The sequence below is a fragment of the Mytilus trossulus genome, chromosome 8 (genome assembly GCF_036588685.1).
Source record: "Mytilus trossulus isolate FHL-02 chromosome 8, PNRI_Mtr1.1.1.hap1, whole genome shotgun sequence".
In the NCBI taxonomy this organism is placed as follows: domain Eukaryota; kingdom Metazoa; phylum Mollusca; class Bivalvia; order Mytilida; family Mytilidae; genus Mytilus; species Mytilus trossulus.
In genome coordinates this window covers 66,440,994-66,446,993 of record NC_086380.1, presented here as the reverse complement: position 1 = coordinate 66,446,993, position 6,000 = coordinate 66,440,994, and positions in this window count along the sequence as shown.

The window sequence follows — 6,000 nt, the reverse complement described above, 5'->3', positions numbered from 1 at the left end:
ACTTTTTTTTTAATCTTTCATCTGGGTATGAATTCTCTCTTAACAATTTCTGGATCCGCTCCTGAATTATATTTTTGTAAGTTTAAAAAACACGAATATCAGTGAAATTAACAAATATGGAAAATATGGGGCAAAAAATACCCGTCCCCATGTACCTACGATTACATCTATGTTATAGTATACATTATGATCGAAATGTTAAAGTCTGATCACGGATGCAAAGTAAGAGCGTATTTTCCTTTTGAAATGTCTGAAGAAAAGGACACGATAATTTTAAATTATTACATGGCATTTTCCATATCGACCCTGGTATCAGCCCTAGACTTCCATATCAAGCCAGAGGGCTTTAGCCCGAGGGCTTGATATGGGTCGAAGGCTGAAACCAGGGCCGATATGTAAAATGACATGTCATGATCTATTTATCACATATTTCCAAGTTTACTGGGGCTGATATGGATTTTCAAAAGCTAATATCGATTCTCAAGGGCTGATATCGATTTTCAAAGGCTGATATCGATTTCAAGGGCTGATATCAATTTTCAGGGGCTGATATGGATCTTCGGGGGCTGATATGGATATTGGAAAATAGCCAACTTTAACTTCCTGCTTTATCTGACCATGCAAAAGCATACATATCAGTTCAAAATGTGTGATAAAAATATATATAAATGCTTTGATAATTATGCTGAACGATTGATCAAATATAAATCAATGAAGTTATCAAATATTATTATGTTCTAAACATTACACGCCGTATACCAACATGGCATAAGCTGAACAAAAACGGGCGTGGGCCCCCAGGCCATCCTTATCGGTTTTAATTTCATTTAAAATTTACAGAGATTGCGGGTCAACTTGTTTTGTGTCCGCTCCTCCATTCTTGATGCAAACATTAGTGGGACCCCTTTTATTTTTATAAAATCTGGATCCGCCTCTTATTGGTCATATGCTTTAAGTAAATCTTTAATGACCATATCTAAATCTATATCTTGATTGTAACCTGCGTCATCGAAGTGAAAGAAAGTCTCATTTTTTGTCTTTTTGCAACTGGGCTTCCAATTTCATGCGAGTTATCATTTTCAATTTCAAAAAGAGTGCTTGCTGTTTCCAAAAGATCACATGTTTTTCCTATATTAAGAGTTTCCTTATAATTGTCACTATGTATGTAATAACCATCCTTTTGTAGTTGGTTTGGAATAACACAAAAGTTTTTCGTCTGAAGAATGCATTTATTTTGAATATAAACCTTTATTTTAAGTGTTTGTTCCGGATGGCGAATTATATTGTGGTCTATTATTTCGGAAAATATTTTGCACGAAAACAAGCATGTTGTACAACTATAAGGATTACTAGTACTCATCATGTATATCTGAAAATATAAGCAAAACATTATTTAATTGATGTTCTTAAGTGCGCTGCATCACTCACTATCATCTACTGATGTTTTAAAATAACTTTTAAACAAGAATGTGACCATAGTACACGGATGCCCCACTCGCACTATCGTTTTCTATGTTCATTAGGCCGTAAAATTGGATCAAAACTCTAATTTTGCATTAAATTAGAAAGATCATGTCATAGGGAACATGTGTACTGAATTCACCATGCATTTATTAGAATATTATATCGGTAGAGAATCTAACAACAAGGTCCGCAAACGATGAATACGAGCAGCAGACATGAGTAAAGGTTCTGGAAGAGTGACCAATGTCCCCCTTTAATTGACACGAGATCCAAGCTGAATATATAATCTATAAATATTTTCCATATATAATCATAGACAGTATCTGTGTTGAATAAAGTTTAAATGTGGATAAATTGCATGTTTCAATCTTACTTTTGCTTAAGATATCGATCATGAATATGACCAACGAATCGGACAGTATGAAAACATACGGTGGCAACGAAGCGGACAGTACACTTTGAATAGAAAAGATTCAATTGTGACAATATAATAAAAAAAAAATGAACCAAACTTTTGTGTGTGTATGCGGAATATGATTATTCAACTATGTATCGATTAAAAATCTTGAAAATGTTTGAATTTTCGGAGTTTTGTTAAGATTTATGACTCGAAAAATCGCAAAATTTTGACCCCTCTTCATGATCAGGAGTTATTTTAAAAAGACGGTTGATGCTAAAAGCATAAAATAAGCTTTAAATGGTCAAAAATACATCATTGTAGTTATTCACTTACCTTGAGCTGCTGAACAATCCATTATGGGACACTTTGTGTTGATATTCTATATTTTTTTGAAAAACAACGAGCCGATCGCCGTCGGACAGATCAGCAACTTCCGTTTTGTGTCACTGTCCGCTTGTACACTGTGAATAAAGAATTAATTTGTGTAAAGAAACCGGTGCAGTGGTCATACTATGTTACCTATTGAATGTGGTAGATTTTGTCACAGCATTCATAGATCAGAAAGGCCGTGAAAGGAAAGGAGATGAGTTTCATTACATATATGAGTGTACTTTCTTAAATGCTGAACGGCTGAAATTTTGGCATGCAGATATTTGTAAATTTAAAAATACTTTATTAGTTTCTCCAATTTAATGAACAGCAAAGATAAATTTGTTCTTGTTGGCTTATAGTCAAGTTTTGTAAAATTGTAATTTCAATTTACAAATGATATTTGCCTTCCCATTTATTCATGCATTTGCAAATAAGTTTGTTCATGTATTATTTCTTATTTCTTATATTGTGGTACTATCATGCCTCATGTTATAGGCTTTTACAGTGAAATAAAATGTTTCAAAGATGAATATGGACCAATTATACGCGCGTACGGTTACTCAGCACGAGGTTATTTGGAATGTGAAGATTGTTTAGGACTTCAGTTGTCAACAATAAATGCTAGCACATCATAGAAAAACAAGTTAGTTGGATTTGTTTAAAATTTTATAACCTGAAAAATCTATTCATAAGTCTTAGGATTTGTTACAAAAAACTTTGATTTATTTTCCTGAAAATCCCATTTTTCTATTATAACTGCAATGAATCAATAAATAATAATGCTTTGCACGAAGTTCCCCCTTGGTATATTTACAAAAGGCCCATCTCTGTAATTCCTTATATTTGCTGTTTTGACACTATTGTAGTTAAAAAAAATCGTAATTCACATGGCCAAAGGTTCAATTAAAAATTAAAATACACGTATTTGAAACTCGAGATTTGAAATAATCACATTCGCAATGTCGGCTATTGGAGGATCTTCTAAGAGCTGTTGTACAAAAAGCTCGTTTACAAAGAAATCCATTATTATATTGTATCGTCCATTTTTTTATTGGAAAGTTCGCTCAACCTTAGATTAACATGTCAAATCAATGTTAAAACTTGGAATTGAACAATTCATCGGCGATGTTTCAAATTGCATGTTTTTTTAGGTTTTTTTAAAGTTTGTTTTTTTAGTTTGGTAAGACTGAACCAAATGGGCTCTGGGAACAGTATATCTAACAATATATATGTTCCTGATTGGCTGCAAAAAGTGAATTATTGTTTTGCTATTTGACTTCCATTAATGATGGAACAATCAAAAACATGTTTGAATTTTCGTTTTATCTCGTACCTACCCCCCCCCCCCCCCCCCAAAAAAAAATAGCTGCCTACTCAAAATCTTTTATTGCCTTATTATAACCAATTAGACATGAAGACTAAAAAAACATCTGACACATCAATTTATCTCCACAAAGAAAAGAAAATGTCTACCTACCTACCCATTGTCACTACCATTGGGTAGGGTTTGAGCAAACTAAAATATTTTTAAGTGTGGCATCATAAAAATATTTCAATATAAAATTGTCAACATTCTGAAACATTTTTTCATAAACGTTCGCGGAGTTTCTGTCTGGTTGTGAAAAAAAAAGTAAATTTTTTAAAATCTTAATAGTGTAGCATTCACACCACATCTTCCTATATATATATATATCTATTAGAAGCAATTATTTCAATTATTGATAAAAATCATGATAAAGTAATCATAATGCTTTTTATTTAAAGTCATAAGAAATGAAAATAAACTTAGCAGTACTTTATACAAGTTAATGCTATGTTTAAAAAGCAATCATGGTGTGAATTTCAAGTGGATAAACCACATAGAATCTATATTTAATGAGCTAGGCATGAGCTTTATTTTTTTAAACCAGTTTGCTGTATACGAAAAGGCTTTAGTAAAACAAATTTTGTGTGACCAGTTCATACAAAAATGGTATAGTGATTTACACACCACATCACGTGGACAATTTTATTCACTGTCCAAAAAGAATTTTGAAATAGAAAGATACCTTATTAATTTACCAGAGTCATCTAGAATTTGGATTTCAAAAATCAGAACTGCAAACTTACGATTGCCTATAGAAACTGGTAGATGGTACAATATACCAAAATCAGAAAGAAAATGTAATTTATGCAAAGAGGATATTGGTGATGAGTATCATGTATTATTTATTTGTAAAAATGCAGAGATAGTAGATTTGAGAAACAGATATTTACCACAGTATTATAGAAATAATCCAAACATTGTAAAAATGGAAGGTCTTTTGTCACTCTGCAATATTGAGTTATATAAGAAATTGTCAATGTTTATCAGAAAACTGTCTTCTCTTCTTTAAATTGTGTTTGTATTAATTTGTTAATCACTTGTTCATTTCTGTCATATTTAATGTATATATGTTATCAATAATGACCTCTTGTAACACATTATAAATGTGTCCGAGTGTTTTCCTAATAAATCTTGAAAATCTTGAAGAAACCTCAAATTAAAAAAAAATATGCATATGTTTTTTATAACTAAATGGATAGTTTTCATTATACAGCTTATGTACATATACTTTTTTCTGAGGACAATTCTTTAATTTGTCCACATTTAGAAAAAGTTTACTTATTTTTAATTGCTTGCTTCCAGGAATTTAAGCAATTCGCCGACATATTTTCCGTATGCATAGTGACCCGAGCTTAACCCCGAGTCCTCGTAAAAATCCGGTGATTAATTGCAATACGCATGGATCTGTCATTGAAATAAACAAATATCTGATTTATCATTATACATGTTAAACACGTGCGTAATACCCATCATGGCTTTTTGTGATTTGTTTACTATAAGGTGACAATCGGTAAAAACTCGGCTTCAAAACACGGCATTTAATGAGCAGCCATATTTTTTAAATCATAAACAGAGAGAGAAAAAATTGACGATTATATGATCTGTGAGGAGAGAGAGAGTATGAGAGGATGAGGGTGTGTGAGTGGACGAGAAAGTGTGTGTGAGGAGAGAGAGAGCGTGTGAGAAGAGGAGGAGGGACTGAGAGGATAGACTAAGTGTGTGGGTGTTTTATTGAGAAGGAGAGTGAGAGAGAGTTTATGTTAGTGAGAAAGAGTACCGAGTGAGTGTGTTGGTTGGTTTGAAAAAAAAACGTACCGCCTTTTACCGCCTTACCCTTCCAGAGCACCTGCGATCACCCTTAGTTTTTGGTGGTGTTCGTGTTGTTTACTCTTTAGTTTTCTATGTTGTGTCATGTGTACTATTATTTGTCTGTTTGTCCTTTTCATTTTTAGCCATGGCGTTGTCAGTTTAATTTCGATTTATGAGTTTGACTCTTGACTGACGTCCCTCTTTTAAGGTTCATCATAAGGAATTGAAAAATATGGCCGTGTTTTCACCTCAAAATTTACTATGAGTACAGACAAAACGTCTAGGAAAGTTTTGAGGCATGGCAGGAACTAGATATATAAAAGTAATATGAAGTCTACGTTTCAGAAAATTAAAAACTTATCTCGATTTTGATGTCCAGTTTTTTCCAGTCTGTAGAAGATAGCAAAATAAACAACCACCCGAGTTTCATTTGATACGGTCCACTCAGTTACACAGTTTAAATCACCTATTATCTGCAGATGCCTATTGTCCATCTATTGTCCATTTGAATTAATACTACTCACAACATGTATTATATGAGGGGGAGATTCTCAAACCTCTTTCCCAACTTAGTTTATTTTGACACCTT